The sequence below is a fragment of the Centropristis striata genome, chromosome 13 (assembly GCF_030273125.1).
Source record: "Centropristis striata isolate RG_2023a ecotype Rhode Island chromosome 13, C.striata_1.0, whole genome shotgun sequence".
Taxonomy (NCBI): Eukaryota; Metazoa; Chordata; class Actinopteri; order Perciformes; family Serranidae; genus Centropristis; species Centropristis striata.
The window spans coordinates 14632661-14652543 of NC_081529.1; the positions used below are offsets into that span (position 1 = coordinate 14632661).

The 19883-nt window shown below is 38.2% G+C and overlaps 1 long non-coding RNA gene across 1 annotated transcript; it reads right to left on the reverse strand.

Moving 5' to 3' along the window:
- Positions 1-893: 893 nt before the first annotated feature.
- Positions 894-2035, reverse strand: LOC131983142 (uncharacterized). Its single transcript, XR_009395456.1, has 2 exons — positions 1398-2035; positions 894-1263 (listed from the first exon to the last, which is right to left on the reverse strand). It is a non-coding gene; the product is annotated as an uncharacterized LOC131983142 (long non-coding RNA).
- Between the last annotated feature and the right edge of the window lie 17848 nt (positions 2036-19883).

Below are 19883 nucleotides of genomic sequence, written 5' to 3' on the forward strand. Positions count from 1 at the left end.
CAGTCTATTTATTATTAGAAATAAGAATTCAGCACTACAATAGATAAATAATCACCATTTATGTTGTTTTTTTTGATGATGATGATTCTTGCTCTTTTTGGCTACATGTGTCATAGTAAAACATGATCATGCACAGAGAAAAAGAAATTGTTCTCAAAAAAAAAATTAGGAATATGCAGTTATTGTGATTTTCACTTAAAAGTTACAACGACATTTCTTGCTGATGAGGATACTGAAAGTATGTCCTGCATATGATTTTTTTTTTGTGTGATTTTGGGAGATTCAGTAACTGGGGAACATTTCACATGGTGTGTATTATACAATGAAAGAAGTATTCAGATCTCTTACTTCAGTAAAAGTACTAATACCACACTGTGAAATTACTCCACTACAAGTAAAAGTCCTGCATTCCAAACTTACTGAAGTAAAAGTACAAAAGTATCAGCATCAAAGTGTACTTAAAGTATCAAAAGTAAAAGTACTCATTATGCAGAAGGGACCCACTCAGATTGTTAATATATTCTAAATATTAATTACTTGTGTTGATGCATTTATGTAAGTAGCATTATAATGTTGTTAACATAGAAGTCATGTTAACTACTTTATATACTGTTATGAGGTTTAATTAAGAAAATTAAAGTCTTATCACTTTAAATTTATCATGTTTTTATGTTAAATCTCAACCAAATCGGCTAAATGTAGTGGCGTAAAAAGTGCAATATTTGCCTCAAAATCTAGAAAAGTAGAAGTATAAAGTTACATTAAATAGTAAGTTTAAGTACCTTAAATTTGTACTCAATTACAGTACTTGGGTAAATGTACTTGGTTACTTTCCACCACTGGTATTTTATGAGCATATTTAAATAATTGTGACTCTTTTTTGGTGATCAAAATGACAAATAATTAAACATTTATTAAACATTTAGCAGACGCTTTTATACATCTTAGAGTTCTTACAACACAAGCATGGATCTAGTCAGAAGACAGCACGTGATTAAGTGAGAGTTTGAGTCAAGTTTTGAACAAATTAAATTTATAAAAATCCAAGCCGACACATTTAAATAGTAGAGTGTACATTGTTTCCTCATTATATCACCCTTCAGACTTCAGAGTAAATAATAAATAAAGTGATTACTACAAATCAACAGCCATCACGCTGTAAAAAGTCTGTGGCCTTTTACTCAACAACCTTCTGTCATTATGCACAGAAAAAGGGCACACACTCACCATTAGACGAAGACAGGCAGACTGCGTCCAAGTTGCCTGGATGAGAAATGAAAATAAAATTTAATTTAATTTAATTTAGTATGAATTAAAGCGCTTCAGATTCGATTTGTAATGGGATACTAACTTTAGAAAAAAAAAAAGAAAGTTGTAAAAACAAGACAAATTCCCACCCCTGGTATATCCAGCCTGTCCTCTTCCCGGACGTCTGTGAGCGATCAGCCGACACACAGTGAAAGTTCATGTTAGATTTGGACTCTTATATTGTTTGTTTGTCCACTAACCACCATACTGGAATCAAACTTAGAAAATCTGAAAGTTTCTGGCAACATCTCTAAACCTGATATTTTTACTTCCATAGTAGTTTATCACGATGTCCCGTTAAACTGTCCACTTTGTCCTTTAAAAAAAGAATACAAGGCCGGATATAATAAGCTGTCTTTGATCCAGCGCTGCAGCCCACATCCTCCTTTTCCTCGGGCTCTGTTTCCATGTCCTTCATACGTCCCTTACTGTTGATCTGATGGTGCATGCGCGGCCCCGCTGCTCCGGTTGTAGCCTACAAACGCTTTTCCATCTTCATCCTCCGGTGCTGGAAGCAGATCTTCACCTGCCGAATTAACGTATCAGGTAAACGGTCCCGCTGATCTCTAGGCGGCGCTCTCGGGTCTGGGCGGCTCCTGGTGCAGGCTCTGCGGCTCCTGGAGGTCCGGACCGTCCTGACGGCGCGTCTTCCTCTCGGCTCTCTGCCGGCCAGCAGGCCTGACGGACGGCCGGACAGGTCTCCTCTGACTGGGCTCCCCTATGAACATATCCATATCTCAGGTCATTTATAATTACTAATACTTTATATAAAATCCCGCATACTTTTTTTTATTTTTTATTATACAGCCTACGTGAGTGGATAAGAAACCGTGGAATTTCATTGGGGTCATGGTGTTGTCTAATTTAATTTAATTTATCTTTTTTTGAACAAACATATTTATATAGCCTAGTATTTAAATTCGTTTCTTATCCTCACACACGTACACACACACACACACACACACACACACACACACTCTCTCTCTCTATTATTTATTATTTGTTTAATATTTCGGAAATACTTTGTCACCTATTGTTGATCATTGCTGTACCGAAGAGAAACTGTCAGTGTGAGTTGACTCCTATGAGGAAACACGTCATCATTAGAAATAAACGTTATAAATTAAAAAACATTTCGTGTTTTACCGCTATAATCACGTTGCCTCATTCTTACTGTCAGGCTACTGTATATCAGCAAATATATATATATAATCTGCCTAATAAATATCATTGAAAATTTACGTTTACAAGGAAGTGACCCTGTTATAAAATAATAATAGTAGTAGTAGTAGTAATAATAATAGTAATAATAATAATAATAATAATTATTATTATTATTATAAGGCTATATTATGTTATTATTAAAAGGCTACATTGTTATTATTATTATTATTATTCAACATTTAGTTGCAGCATTATAGGACGTCACGGCTGCTCTCCTATTACATCATCTGACAGATCCGGTGTCATTTGTACAGGCTACATTTCATTATAGATATCAAAACTACAACAAACGCATAAAATGAAGTCTCATGAAGTCAAGTTATTGAGAATGCTTGAAGTTATCTGTCCAAGCATACATCTTGTAAACAGCACTGAGATAATATTAAAACCATATTATATCTGTTGGTCTCTGCAGTATTGTTTCTCTTTTGCAGAGTGTGAGATGTTCCAACTTTCACTTTGCTTCGAAATGCTGTAGTTACAAGCCCGGTTACAAAGGGATACAAACAAATTTGCAAAGCCTTTGCAACCTACAACTGCGACAATATGCTTTATGCTCAAACTGGGAAAGTTGAGGTTTAAATATTACAATCATTCTGATTTTGATACCTTCTGTTTTCATTTACGTTGACAGCATCCCAGCTTTTTTTTTTTTTTTTAACCCGGGAACACGTCGCCGTATCGTTGGGCTTCTTTCTTCTAGACTCGCTGTTAAAGGAGCAGCAGGCAGCGCCGCTAATACTAAACCATGATGTACTTTCTTTGGATTTTGACAGAAATTTGTTCGTTTTGGGTCGAAATATATAGGTTTAATAAGGATAATTTACGACGACATCCGTCTATCCCACTGAGTTGAAACTATTCCAACATGGCATCCCAGCTCCCAGTCTCAAACCAGCAGATTCAAGGTGAAACTATAAAAATTATTAGAACTACGCAGCAGAAAACCTCATGTTCATACTAGGCCTACATGCAACAACCTATTTAACATGCTAAAATATATTTTCTCCAACGTGCAATATTTTTTAAATAGCAAAGCAGTTTCAGGAAAACAAACAAACACAAAATTATATATTATTAATAAATGCCAAATAGCAGAAATGTATGTAGCCTATATAATGTGTATAACATTTGTCTTGCTTTTTATATTCTTTATTCTGTCTTCTATATCTAGGTGTTTTGTTTTTTTTCAACAATGCCTCTACGTCCATTCTAGTCCCTTTTATCGTAGACAGATAACTGACAGATAATTATATTTTCGGTCCTATATATTGAATATGATGGTATGTTGATAGTGCTGTAAAACAGAGGCAGATGTGACTGACTACAAGGCGCGAGCTTGTTATTTATTTAGTTTGGTCACTGTTTAAAAGGGGGTTAAAATGTGTTTACTAAAAGCAATAGCTGTATCTTTCCAGTATAATGTTGTTATAATGTTTTTTAAATCTAAGAAAATAGATTGGGCCTTTTGGGTGAAAATAAACACGCTGCTGCCTTGTAGCTGTAATACAGGCGGATTGTGAGTGTTTGGCTGTTAACTGTTTGAGGGAAGAATCCACGTTCAATAAAATTAAATTAAATTTCTCATAGTAATACAATTAAATTAGCATTATAAATTCTGTAGGCCTAATAATTAGCAGATGCACTGCGGTGTGTGTGTGTGTGTGTGTGTGTGTGTGTGTGTGTGTGTGTGTGTGTGTGTGTGAGAGAGAGAGAGAGAGAGAGAGTGTGCGTGTGCGCGCGCTATTGTGTTGTGGACGAAGATGTAACCGGAAGTACAGTATATGATGTTATGTTTTTAACTAACTAACTTTATAACTATAACACTGAATTAACGCAGGCCTAAAACCCTGATTCCAAAACAGTTGTAGTGCGGTATAGGCCTATTGTAAATAAAATCAGTATGCATTATTATTATTATGCAAAACATTCTGTTTAAATGCACAGTGTCCCAACTATTTTTGCAACTGGGATGGTGAGGTTCAAGATCTATAGGCCTACGATGAAATGCACCTTTATTTACCTACAAACCTGCTATCTTTTTACTTTAATTTACGAACTTATTCCATTCTCCATTCAGGTCCTTTACTTTTGAAGTGTCCATAGAGGCCTACATAGGCTACCAAATATGTCCCTTCATTTTGCTCTGCCTGCCAAAACAGGCGTGAAGAACGAGGACAAACAGCGCTGTCCGGAGGGGACACTAAAGTTCGTCTCGCTCGGCCCTTCCGGTCCGGCTGCCGGCCACGGGAAGAGGGCAATTCAGCCCCGCTGGAGCAATAAATTCATCTCAGCGGCGGCGAGAGGTGAAAATGACTCCCTTTGTGTGTAAGAGCCCGCCATAAAACGAAATAAAACCAAGTCTGAAAGACAGTGTGAGGCAGACACAGGAAGGAAAGACAGACAGAGGAGTCACCTTGCACCCACCCCCTCCACACACAAACACACACACACACACACACACACACACACACACACACACTTCTTTCAATAATTCCTCTGGACATCCTGTCATCCTCTCCCCTTCTGTCCTCCTCAGTCCATACCTTGTGTCTGTAGTCCCGGTTCCGTCCTCCTCGGTGCTGCCGCAGCTGCTGTCGCTGTCCCTGCGACTGTTTTGGACCGAATGAGATATTCTCCGCTCTTCCCTCCCGTTATTTCACCTTGCCACCTGCCAAGGGTCTCTCTCTTGTCCTCGAGGAAACTGAAACGGCGAAGGTGTCCCCCGGGGGAAAAAAGGTGACATGGACTGCCTACGTGGACTTTAAACGGGGGAAGTTTGTCTCAGCTGTGACGAAGCCGACCCACGGAGCTTGCCGTGGTGGTGGTGATGATGACGCGGGACGAGGCTGCTGAAACCGGGCACGTGTCCGGTTGCAGGCGGCATTGTGGACCTGAGCGGCCGGTTCGGTCCCTGAGTGACGTGGGGTGGAGGAGGAGGAGGATGTGGCGGAGGAGGGAAATGCTGCAAACTGTAAACACATTCAGAACCACGGGGCGGTTAAGGTGTGCCTCGGTCCATTCTGTTCCGGTGGAGGCTCTCCGGTAAAGGCTGCATGTCGTGCAAGTCGCTGCTCCTGCATCAGCGGCGGCAGGTGACTGGATTACCTTGGAGGCTTTGGGCTGCACAGAGGACGCGAAAGAGTTAAAGGAGATCTACCTTCACTGTGTGTGTGTGTGTGTGTGTGTGTGTGTGTGTGTGTGTGTGTGTGTGTGTGTGTGTGTGTGTGTGTGTGTGTTGCTCTCTGACATTGCTGCTAGGTGGGGGCCATCGTTTACAGTCAGACTTTGTCTAGAAACGCTTCCTGTCAGGCGACCAATGGCAGTGTGATGTTCAATACCAGGCCACGCCCCCTGCTCTCGCTGCTGCTCGCTTTCCTTCTTTTTTTAAATTATAACGGTAAATCGACTTGCTGGCGTCATTAAAACGCACTCTTTCCATATTTCACCGCCGCTCCAAATGAGAAGCACGCTTGTTTGGAAGCCTGAGAGCGGGCAGGAGGCCGAGGCGGAGACGGCCTGACTCCCAAGCTGCATCCAATTACAGTCCAGTTCAATGCAGCAGCCCGCTGTGGAATTTCCCCTCAGATTAGGCCTGAACATCGCTGTAAGACGAGAGCGGATGCTCATGAACTACTCTTATGTTCCCGAGGAATGCATGGGGAGAAGCTGAGGATGTAGTCACATGCAGCACAAGTCAATAGCTGCCCACTGCTAAAGGAGAAGGGAGCAGGGATTTTGTTGTCATCTCGTTGAATCGTTTGTACTCATTTTACTTCTTTTTTTAAACTTTACATTCTGTTTTTAATCAAAGCGTGGGAAAGCTGTTTGGTGTGTTCCGGTTGTGCAATCTTATGTCTCTAAAACATTGCTACATACTAATAAAAATATCTCTAAATATATGTAGATGGATATTTATTTCTGTATCCTCACAAACAATGGCAATATCGTCCTCGCAAAAAATAATATTCACATAATAACTCTTTAAAAATAGTATACTGTAAGACACCTTAGATGAAGTCTGAATAGTAGCTACTCTACTGTATTGATGTCAAAGAGTGTCAGACTATATTGGAAATAATCATGGAGAATAAAGCACTTTAAGAGCCGTTATTTCCAGGTATTTACTCTGAATTTACACTGAAAAGTTTAACAGTGTACTGTAGGCTAAATATTCTGTCATTTACTGAAAAAAAACGTATATTTAAAAAAAAAATAGACCTACAGTAATATAGCCTACTGAAAATGTATTTCTAGTAAGACAGTGCATTTTTACAATACAGTAATAAACTACTTTAAATAAAATACTTTGGAGGCCAAGCCGCTGCCAGTTAATTTACACTGGAAAGTTTTCAAATGTTTGCTTTTACGTATATTTTAGGCATAGAAAGGATGGATATGACAACATATCAATATTTTCCGAATAGCCTTATGCACGATTAAATCGCACCCGCTTGCACAAACATTAGCATTAGCCTAATATAAGCTGTAATAGTGCCGTAATTGAAAAAAAAGAAAAAAACATAAAAAGAGGATTAAGTCTTGGTCATGGTTGTTAGCTGAATGGTGTCTCGCTGAAATACAAACAACATCATGGCACGTTTGAATGAAGCGAAATTAAATTCGGTGTATGTTTATATCGATGCAAGCTGTCTGTCCTAAGATTTAAATAACTATTGCATGTCCCTGTCGTGCAGGCATGCAGCTGCTGCTACTTTGGAGAACTTAAAACAGAATCTGACAATAGAGTCCAGAAGAAGAGAAAGAAAAGGGGGGCGACTGTATAAACACATGATGATGATGATGATGATGATGATGATGGCTTCTCAAACCACAGCAAACTGCTTTTGTCACTAACTGGACAGGGAATGTGAAGGGCCGGATGTAATGCATCATTTCTGCCTCCGGGTGTCGCCGTTTCCTCTGACACACCTCCCTGTTCAACCTTTTGACCACCTTGTAAACACAGAGCAGTGGCGGAAAGTAACTAAGTACATTTACTCAAGTACTATACTTAAGTACAATTTTGAGATACTTGTACTTTACTTGAGTATTCCCATTTTATGTAACTTTATACTTTTACTCCACTACATTTAGCTGACAGCTTCGGTTACTTTTCAGGTCGAGATTTAAAATGAAAAACATGAATATTAAACTTAAAAAAAAAAAAAGTGATTAGACTTTATAACAGTATATTAAAAAGTTAAAATGAGCCCTATCTTTGCTAAATTAAAACGCTGCTTACCTAAATGCATCAATATTAATAATCTAATAATATATTTCGAATATATTTAACAATCTGAGTGGGTCCATGCTGCATAACGAGTACTTTTACTTTTGATACTTTAAGTACATTTTGATGCTGATACTTTTGTACTTTTACTTTAGTAAGTTTTAAATGCAGGACTTTTACTTGTAGAGGAGTTGTAGAGGAGGTGGAGTAATTTCAAAGTGTGGTATTAGTACTTTTACTTAAGTAAGGGATCTGAATACTTCATCCACCACTGACACAGAGGCAGCATCATCAACACTTACAATATAAAGAATGAGAGATATTTACATTTTGTGGCTGAATCAGTGTGAAACCAAAACGAGCACAAAGACAGAACATATCACAAATACGTTAGATAAATATTATTATTTATATTTGGTCATCAAATGAATAAATACTACTGGTTTGAGAAAATGTATTTAATTAAATGCAAGCATCTATAATGTGGAAATGAGGGAATACACATGTGATAGAGGCATTTAATAGCCTCAATATGGGTCTAAAAAACTGTCTTGACGAACGTTAGTTACAGTGAACAACACATCCTGCCATCATGTAGACTAAGTCTGCATATTATTTTATAGGAAGTGTGTTGTGGGCAGTGGTAGAAAGTAACACGGTACATTAACTCAAGTACAATTTTGAGGTACTTGTACTTTACTTGAGTATTTCCATTTTATGTAACTTTATACTTCTACTTCACCACATTTCAAGGCAAATATTGTACTTTTTACTCCACTATATAGCTGACAGCTTTAGTTACTTTTCAGGTCAAGATTTAACATAAAAAACAATTTAAAATGACTAGACATTTTTTTTAATTAAACCTTATAACAGTGTATTTAGTGGTTAAAATGAGCACTGGCTTGAGAAAATAAACCACTGTTTGCATAATTGCATCAATAATAATAATAATACTCTAGTAATACTTTTAACAATTTAACAAAAGAGTGCGGTTGCCCGCATAACAAGTACTTTATCTTTTGATACTTTATACATTTTGATGCTGATAGTTTTGTACTTTTACTTCAGTAAGTTTTGAATGCAGGACTTTTTCTTGTAGTGGAGTCATTTTACATTGTGGTATTAGTACTTCTACTCAGTAAAGGATCTGAATACTTCTTCCACTACTGGTTGTGGGGGCAACCTGTTTTACCTTCATTTGATAATGTTATGGGTTGACGGCTCCAGCAATTTTAATGAAATGTTAATTTGTCAGACACATCAAGTCTGATCGAATCAGTGTCCTCTCATAAAGCTGGAAGTTGTGCAGCTGTTTCCTGTGTGTAATACTTTGGATTCAGTTGGACGAAGGGGAGCTCCCTTACATTTTAATCAATTCATTATTTTGTGTTATTTAGTTCATCATTAAATATTATAGGCTAGTTGATCTGCTTACTGGATCTATTCTTTTCCCCTTTTCCCCTTACTCTTTTAGCCTACTGGGATCTTGCTTTGATCTTGAGGTCATGTAAGTGGTTAACACAGTTTTCCAATGGAAAATTATCAAGGTATTTCATAAATTAAGCAATTGATGATTCATCACAATGGATTTTTTAAGGTGGCCCACCATTAAAATGTACACCCCTCACTCACGATAAAACACCTAAATGTAGGTTTACAAATTACTTTGCTCAGTTGCTTACAGTTAATCTCGCTATAATGAAGGTTATTACATCACGACTAATCACAAGATGCTACTTGAGTGTGAGTAACGAGTATTCTAAGTACATTTGTCAGTTCTTAAGCATATGTTTTCCAATTGCTATTTCTGTCTGGAGAAAGATATCTGATATCTGAGTCTCTTTACAAAGCTTTGGGTGATATTTGAAGAACCTCACTGACTCATTATTTGAAGACCTGGAATGACACTCAGCAATCAACTTTCTTGAGAATTGCAGCATGAGATATCTGATCATATTTTGATTAAATATCTTTTTCTAAGGGGACATTTTCACCAAACACGAAAGAGACTTCTTTCTTTAAGCTGCTAGCTACCAGTGGTAGAAAGTAGCACGGTACATTAACTCGAGTACTGTACAAGTAAGTAAGTACAATTTTGAGGTACTTCTAATTTACTTGAGTATTTCCATTTTATGTAACTTTATACTTCTACTTCACTACATTTTGAGGCAAATATTGTACAGCTTTAGTTACTTTCTGGTTGAGATTTAACATAAAACATGATACATTTAAAGTGATTAAACATTTTAATTAAATCTTGTAACAGTATATAAAGTAGTTTAATAACACTGACTTAACTAAATTAAAACACTGCTTACATAAAAGCATCAATAGAAATAATGTAATAATATATTTAGAATATATAAAACAATCTGAGTGGGTCCATTCTGCATAACGAGTACTTTTACTTTCGATACTTTAAGTACATTTTAATGCTGATACTTTTGTACTTTTACTTCAGTAAGTTTTGAATGCAGGACTTTTACTTGTAGTGGAGTAATTTCACAGTGTTGTAATAGTACTTTTACTAAATAATGGACCTGCTAGTTACCAGGAACAGATAGGCAGGTGATAGCCAGATAGACTTTTATTTTCAAATTATAGTCTGTTTTTTTTGTCCAGCAAAATATAAATGACAAAATACTCCACAGGAAAGTTGGAAACATGGTTTTATCCCTACTTGTCACATATCGACGTTTCATCACGGTCCTCGGCGTCTGACACCAACGCACAGTGACACCCTATTTGCTTCGATTTTGCACGGGCCATAAAGGCTGTGTCCATAGACTGTATATAAATGGCTGTGTCACTTTCCGCAACTAAAATGTTAATGGTTTTTCAAAATAAAAGTCCGTGTTCACAGGAAATGGTATTTTGGGCAAACCGATTGACTAAGATTCGGGAGCAGGTCACACGGGTTAAATGAAAATAACAAATTGGTCTCACACGGCCACGGACACCGGTCTCAAAGTCCGGAGATGGTTTGCCCGCGGTCCACCTCCGCTCCCAACCGCCCCGAGGGCGCCTATAATACTGCCGCCAATGAGTTTACGTTACAGCTTATGTCAAGCCCGGTGCGTCTCATACACACTAAAGGTAGCCTTGCGCCAGTCTTGAGGATTGTATGCAATGATTTTGTGGCCCTAATTCATATGTGCGTTAACATTAATTTATTATGTATTCACTAATCATAGGCCTACAATTAAAGTGACTTGATCATCTCTTAATATTATCAATAAAACATCACGCATTGGCTGTGTTAGTACCAGTACTGAGAAGTTAAAGATTCACTTTCATCTGGGTTTGAAGTGTGCGTAAAAGTCCCATTAGGCTGAATTAATGCAGTTCCCTGTGTCTTAGTCTAACGGCCCGTTAACATGATAATCAACAGTCTGGGATGAATCTTGTTTTTGGTTGTTTTCTTTTGAGACAAATGTTCCAAAATACCCCGCATGTTTTTGGATGACCCAGAGCTAATAGAAGTTTTAGCCGCGTATGAAGACCAGATGGATGTTGGGTAAAAATAAGCCGTTAGATCCACGGTCTGTGGACGAGGCCACATGTGGTGTCCAGACAGGCCCGTAATACTAATCTCATGTCACTGTCAGCATTGCTGGTCTACCGCTGTAACCTCACGGCAATGAGTCAAATCTGTCTGTAAATGGCCAATTTACACTGAATATCACCACATGTCGAATAGTAATGTGTTACAACGGGAGATCCCCAGCGGAGACTCACCGTGCATGCTCCAGGCTGCAGGCGGGTGACGAAGGACGCACGGAGATGATCAAACTCAGAGATGGAGGATGATTTTTCACATTTTCTGTCAATCGGTCTTTCCCGTTTCTCTCTGCCGCTCTGTGGACAGATTTGACGTTGAAGTCCCAGGAGTAAGGGGGTAGTGGCCCCTGTTGTAAATCGTGTGTGTGTGTGTGTGTGTGTGTGTGTGCGCGCGCGCGCGCGCGCGCGTGCAGAAAGAAGCAGTCTTCTTTCAAAAAAAATGCCAATGATCTCTCTTCCTACTTTCTCCATAATTATAAACAGAAGAAGAGTTGCCGACGCACACGCACACCAACACACACACTTAAGCAAATGGTGGGGGACCCCCCAGCGACCCCCCCGGCCAAGCTCGTATAACCGGGTACCATGACAACTGGGCCCCAGATCGCTATAAAGTTTTACAGCACAAAAAAGAGGCCTGAAACTCCCACTCTGCCTCTTTTTTCTCCGTGTGTGTGTGTGTGTGTGTGTGTGTGTGTGTGTTTGGGGGGGTGGGGGGGTGTCGGCGAGGAATGGTGAAGAAGAAACGGAATTCATGTCAAAACAGATAGTAATTTCTCTGTTTCTGCTTCTCGCCTTCAGGAGTTGTTTTCCATAAAACGAGTCGCAGGGGAATTGAGGCATTTTTCATTAAATCGGTCCAGTGAACGCATTAGGAGAATTAAAACATATTTATGGAGCTGGATTTGCATTTCCCTCGGTGACCTTGTGTGTCTGAAGGTCGAGGTCGCTTTGGAATAAATGTAGTTTCGCTGTTACCGTGTTTCGCCCAGAGCAATAACAGGGAGACCTGGTCCAGCTGCTGACAGGGTCTGTACAGCCACACAGTGGTGCTGCTCAGCTCTGTTTGAAGGAAAAGAGGAACCATGGTGCACCTAAGCTAGTTAGTGATACTCTTATCATCTGCAGCTGAGATCAAACGTCAAACACACAATTGACACAATTTGGCTAATTTCAACCAATGCCTTATAAATAATTAATCTGCATAATTGAGGCTAAAAAATGCCTAACTGCCTCCTAAATGGGATTACCTTCATGATCATACAGCCCTTTCCATCAGGCCTTACTCCATTGTGTGCATAATAAGATGCATGACAGATCACTGACAGATCACTGGAAGGATTATTGTTAACATGCGACAATAATTATGGTAAACAACATTTTGAGTGGTAGTTGGATGAGGAACAATCAGACAGCCTAACAGAGGAATCAGTAAGAAGAAGTTAGTGGAAAACTGGGGATTACAGAGAGGTGTAAATCAGCAGAGGCCCCGTGATACGATTTAATCCCGATACTTGAGTCACGATACGATATTATTGCGATTTTAAGCATTTTGCAATATGGTGAGTATTGAGATACAATATCATGCGATTTAACTGTTTAACTGCATTTTGTGTCCACAAAATTACATTCAATCAAGAATTGTTTTGTCAAATAAGAGAAAATTCTCAATCTATTCATCATCACATTCAGTCTTTTTATTTCTCCACAATGAGAGTCAAACCCACAGACTGACCAACAAAGTATTCAGTCAAACTGAACTTAACTGATCATCAAACATGTGTGGACGACAACAACTGCAGCATTTTCTAAAACTTTTCTCAACTTTAAGCTTCACTGCTCTGTAAAGCTTCGATACGGCTGTGTCTATGAATTAACGTCACAACGGAGTCTCATACCTGGTTCCACCATCTTTAGCATGTAGCTAAAACCCTCTAAACTTTGCAGCGTTATTTCGACAACTTCCCTGACGAATATTGGTGCCCATAGATCTTTCAGATCTTCTAGTTTCATATGATACCAGTATCAGTATATTCCTAAAAGTGAGCCAGCTACGGCCTCCGGACAAAAACATGACGAAAATACTGACGCTTAATACCGATACTTGGCGGCCATGAATCGATATAATATTGCCATGCAAAATATCACGATACTATGTTGTATCGATTTTTCCCCCCAGGTCTACTATAGGCCAAGCAGAAACATTGAAACAGACTTCTTTGGTGCATGAGGAGTCTAAAAATGTACCTCACTTATCATGTGTTTGACTGTGGATAATTTTTCAGATTTGTACAGGCTTGGCCATGGATGTATTTAGAGGGAAAGGAGACCATTAAGGCATTGTGTGAGCAGACCTCAGATTTATTTGTACTATCTTGCTGGTTACTCTCTAGTAGCAGAAGTGCAGATTTATCAGCAAAATGTATTTATTGTAACATAGGTATTACAATATGCTGCTGAATGGCGCCTGTCAATAGCCAACCCAGTCGCATAGCAAAAACGAGATTTTAAGCATGCTTTTGAGTTGTTTTGCTTTTTAATTTGACAGAGTCAATATTATTTATATTTGTGTGGATCAGTGGTGAAATGTAACTACGTACTTTTACTCAAGTACCGTACAATTTCGAGGTGCTTGTACTTCACTTGAGTATTTCTATTTTATGTAACCAATATATTTGTTTGAGGCAAATATTGGACTTTTTACTCCAATACTACATTTAGCTTACCTCATAACAATATGTTAAGTAGTTAAAATGAGCCCTATCTTTACTAAATTAAATCACTTACATAAATGCATCAATAATAATAATAATCTAATAACAAATTTGGAATATATAAAACAATGTGAGTGGGTCCATTCTGCATAATGAGTACTTTTACTTTTGATGCTTTAAGTACATTTTGATGCTGATACTTTTGTACTTTTACTTCAGTAAGGTGTGTGTGTGTGTGTGTGTGTGTGTGTGTGTGTATCAATTGAACTTAACTGAAAGTTCTTAATTTCTTCCCATCCATTATCCTTAACCGCTTATCCAAACTCAGCCTGCGGGCACCCATGGAAGCAATGTCACAGTGCTGACACATAGAGACAGACAACTATTCATGATCTCATTCTGTCCACACTAGTCCCTAAACTGCATGTCTTCCTCCCTCAGTCCAGAGGAAGACTCAGACAGAACCCACATGCAAACTCCACACACAAGGCCCCAAGCTGGATTTGAACCTGTGATCCTCTTGCTGCCCTTTGTTACTTTCCACTATTGGTTAAATATTCTCCAGCTTTAGATTTTTATTTGAAACCGTTGAGCCTGTTCATGTGTTGAAAATCTGTTATATGTGGATATCTGGCCAGTCTGGAATAGCAGAGTCACCAAAGCAGAGACATTTGCTGCACTGCACTTTTTAGAAATGTGAGGGGGATAAAAAAAAGTCAGTCAACAGATCTGTGACAGCGTCCCCCACACAGTGAGTTCAGATAAAGGGTTTGCTGTTCATTTACAGCACTTCTGAGCCACATGGTGCTCTGTGATTCATGTTTAAATGCAGCTGTATACAAGACACAGATGTGTAACACGTCTGAAACTCATTTTATTTAAATTTATTCATTCACTGTGCCGTTCTGTGCACTGCATGTTACATATAACCAGTGGTGGAATGTAACTAAGTACATTTACATAAGTACTGTACTTAAGTACAAATTTGAGGTACTTGTACTTTTCTTGACTATTTCCATTTTATGTAACTTTATACTTCTACTTCACTGCATATAGCTGACAGCTTTAGTTACTTTTAAAGGTCGAAATATAACATTTAAAAAAAGATCAAATAAAAGTGATTAGACATCTTTTAAATTAAACTTCGTGACAGTATAATAAGTAGTTACAAGAGCCCTGTCATGCAATACTGCATCAATACAAATAATTTAATAATATACAGTAGAGGCCAAAAGTTTGGACACACCTTCTCATTCAATGCGTTTTCTTGATTTTCATGACTATTTACATTGTAGGTTCTCACTGAAGGCATCAAAACTATGAATGAACACATATGGAATTATGTACTTAACAAAAAAAGTGTGAAATAACTGAAAACATGTCTTGTATTTTAGATTCCTCAAAGTAGCCACCCTTTGCTTACTAGAATATAAGACATGTTTTCAGTTATTTCACACTTTTTTGTTAAGTACATAATTCCACGTGTTAATTAATAGTTTTGATGAATTTACAATATCAATAGTCATGAAAATAAAGGAAACGCATTGAATGAGAACGTGTGTCCAAACTTTTGGCCTGTACTGTATTTAGAATATATAAAACAATCTGAGTGGGTCCATTCTGCATAACAAGTACTTTTGCTTTTGATACTTTAAGTACATTTTGATGCTGATACTTTTGTACTTTTTCTGCAGTAAGTTTTAAATACAGGACTTTTACTTGTAGTGGAGTAATTTCACAGTGTGGTATTAATACTTTTACTGAAGTAAGGGATCTGAATACTGCATGTATGTGAGCAGTATATGCATGGCCTTCTTGTTATATCAGACATTCTGAGGGTTATTCTCAATTCCTTAGGTAATCTAAGCTTGATCTATTTTAAAATATCTTTAGTTATAAGATTAAGTTAATCAGCTTTTATATGGATGTTTTCCTTCTTCCCTTCAGTAATTGCTATTTTAACTGTTTAAATTAGACATCAAACGAAAGGAAGACTTCCAAAAGAAGTCCCCACAGTGTTGCATGACAGAGGAGAATGTGGTTGGAATTCCCCCCAATACATTTTGGGCCCTCTGCTTTCTTGTCAGTGGTGAGATTGAACAGGTTTAAACTGTGATTTGTCAGTATATAGTATCTTCACCTCATATCTCCGGATCCAGTTCCAGTAGTGCTGATGCTGCCTGTTAATTCCAGTTTGTTCAAGCCATTATTGTGACCTTGCCATTTAAACAGGAACCAAAAAAACCCCTGAAGGTTTATCATGAGACCTTTTGAGACAGTAAGAACATTCAGTTTTTTAGATTACCACAGGTTAGCTCAGAAGTCAAGTCAGGTCAACTTTATTATCAATGCTGCCATATGTACAGGAAATACAGAGAATTGAAATTGTGTTTTCCTCTTATCCTCGGTGCAAACAGCAATAAACATGAAATATTAAATATAATTTATAAAAAATATACATAAGTTAGAAGAAATCAAAGAAAAGACAGCAGCAAATCTGGAAGATATAAATGGTATAAATATGGAGGTATGAACAGATTAACGGTATAAATATGGCAAATATTTCAAATGAACAGTATAAATACAAACAACAGTCTAACAGTATCAGTATGGAATCTGATAGAAAGATTTGTAAATTGTCTCTGAAATGAAATGCTCTGCAGTGCCTAGCTATGACCAGCAGGTGGCACTGTGATACAAAGAAAGAAAACACGACATTTAAATACTTTTGGATAACTTCATAATCAGTGTAATGTAACTTAAGATGCAATGATACTATGATAACTATATTAATCAATCTGTAACATTGCTTTGCATGACTATTTAAGATAATATTTTGTTTACATTAAAGTCATAATGGCCAGTTATTTAAAAAATGTGTTTTTTATGAGGGTGGCAGATTTCATTAGGTTCCAACCTATTTAAAATGCCATTTTTGATAAATGCATTATATAATCTGGACATTAAGATGATGACATCACTGGCATCACGTTTTATTGCACAACCTGATTGATGGCTTTCAGGTAGAGTCATTTCCAAGCTGAAATGCATCCAGTGATTTAAATTTTAAGGTGAAAGGCTCTTTGTGTGATCTCGTCTCTATCAGCCCCTAACCTGGTGTTTTCTTCATTTCTGTCTCCCAGGATGCACCGGGCTCAAGCCTGCAGCTCTTTTACGGTTGTGTATTTCACCGGTTCTTTTATTGCTACCGACAGACAATTAAAGTCTGCTGAACACACGCTTGCTGCCTGTCAGCAGGCTGCAGCTCTATAAAAGCGTCTTTCTGTGAAAAACGAGTGGCCATGCCTTCACGGGAAGGCAGAGTAGAAGCAGATAGAAAACCCACAGCGATCAGGGTTTTATTCTGAGCTCTATAAAATCAGGGACACCGCAGCACCCCTCCCCAAATAGGTCTCTTTTGACCTTGAAGCTGAACCAAAGTCCAGCTTGGAGCTCCTGTCTATGTTGTTTTCTCCTGCATCACACAAGATAACATGACAGCCAGGACAGGAGATGTGTTAGAATGTATTTACCCCAAAAATATGGTCACCAGGGAAGAAAGTCACCAAACTCCATACTGTTAAGGTCTCAGGTTCATTGATTGAAAGCCCAAGAATAAACACAACCGGAGAAAACAGACTGGTCTCAATGCAGGCTTTATTTAGGTCACAAGTAAAGTTATGCAGCGCTGGAGTCAGACTGACAGGATCCCAGTTAGAAACTCTTATGGCTGACAGTGGAGTGATTTTAAACACACCGAGCAGAGGATGAGTTCCAGTCCCACACTGCTATGGACACATTTGGTGTTTCAGTGGCTGAAACTCAGTTACTTACAACTTTATAGTGGTATAAAGTGATATTTAGCCTTGGTAGCAGCATGGCTCTGTGGATGATAATGATGTCCACCAGTTTGGTCCAAACTGAAATATCTCAACAAGTGTTGTCATGTCATTGCCATGAAGTCAAAATGTTCACTTGTCAAAACTACTCAAAACGACTTGCACTCCAACAAAATTTAAATCCTGTTTCATTGTTTTACAAACTCCCCCTTTGTATTTTTATATTTGAATAATTATAAGAAGGCTGATAGCTCTGATAGCAATGTGTTTGGTTTGGTTTGGTTTGTGTTTCCCACAGAAGTTATCATGTTTAGGCTTTGTAGCTCATAGATACAGGCCTTTAAGAACAATACACACACATTGTGTATCACAGTCTTCGAACGAGACTTGGGCAGCTGTTGGCCTGTCCGTGTCATTGGTAACTGGCCAATAGAACTTGGTTGCTTGTAAGTCCAACTTCTGTAGAAGATGAAATGTGAATTATTACTAGAGGTGTAAAACCCCAGAGGCCCCACGATAAGATTTTATCCCGATACTTGAGTCATGATACGATATTATCATTTAACTGTTTAACTGCATTTTGTGTCCACAAAATTTAATTAAATCAAGAATTGTTTTGTCAAATCAGTCTATTTATTTTTCTACAATGAGAGTCAAACCCACAGACTGACCAACAAAGTATTCAGTCAAACTGAACTAAACTGATATCAAACATGTATGGACGACAACAACTGCAGCATTTTCTCAAACTTTCCTCAACTTTTAGCTTCACTGATCTGATTCTTTTTGAATGAAACATGAAAAAAGCCTAACTTTGCTGCATTATTTCGACAACTTCCCAACACGATATCCTGACGCACATGCCAATATATTCATTAGATCTTCTAGTTTCATATGATGCTCCTAAAAGTGAGCCTGCTACAACTTCAAAATACTGCCAGCCATTGGAACGCTAACTATCGATACTTTGCAGCCATGAATTGATATAATATTGCAAAAATATTGTGATACTATGGTCTACTGATTATTTCCCCCACCTCTACCCTCTACTGTCTAATTATTAATGCTTTCAGGATTTTTCAAATGTTATGTTCCTCTCTGTTCCGATTTACACTGTACTATGGGCATATAATGCCATGTTGGATACTGCCCATTGATGCTAAAAGGACTTGGTCTGGTTGATTTACAAGGATAAGCACGGCGATCTGTTATTTTTTCTTACTGCCAAACCAACTAGCAAGTATTGTGTATGTATCGAACCTTCTTTGTCCATGCCGAAGAGCTCTATTGTTGTCCCAAATCTATTAAAATACACCAGTGAGCTGCACTGTTGACCTGGATGACATGTTCCTTCATTGCCAGGAACACACACACTGCAGTGTAATTAACATACACCATCCTGCTGCAGCAAATTATCACTACGGCAACTAATGTGGCTTCATCTGCTGCTGAGTCCCCAACAAATGCAATCATGCTTGAGAAACATCTGTTAATAACTGCAGTAACTTGGAGCCACAGAGCGGTTGGGGAAATCATAAATACACAAGAGAAAGACAATGAACACATTGCTGCTTTTGGTCTTTTCATGGAATTAATGAATAATAAAATATAGAACATCAGCCTTATCCTTTCATTTTTTGACAAAAAAAATGTTTTCACCCTTATGCTTAAACATGACAAGTGCAAGAGGAAGAACTGTATTATTGCTCCACAAGCAGCATTGTTCTGCATGGGATGGTCAGATATATGGTTGGTTGGTTGGACTGATACAACCGATGGCTGCAGTGCTGTGTCCCCAAGAAATGGCCCACACCACTACAGCAATATAAAAGCCCCAACAGCAGCAGGACCAGGATCTAGTATAGTACGTATGTTGTTTCCCAGCTGCTTTTTGCTACATTTGTTCATTATTCAGCAATTATCACCTGTATTTTTTCTCGAGACATACCATCAGTGGTGGAAGAAGTATTCACATCCCTTACTGCAGTAAAAGTACTAATA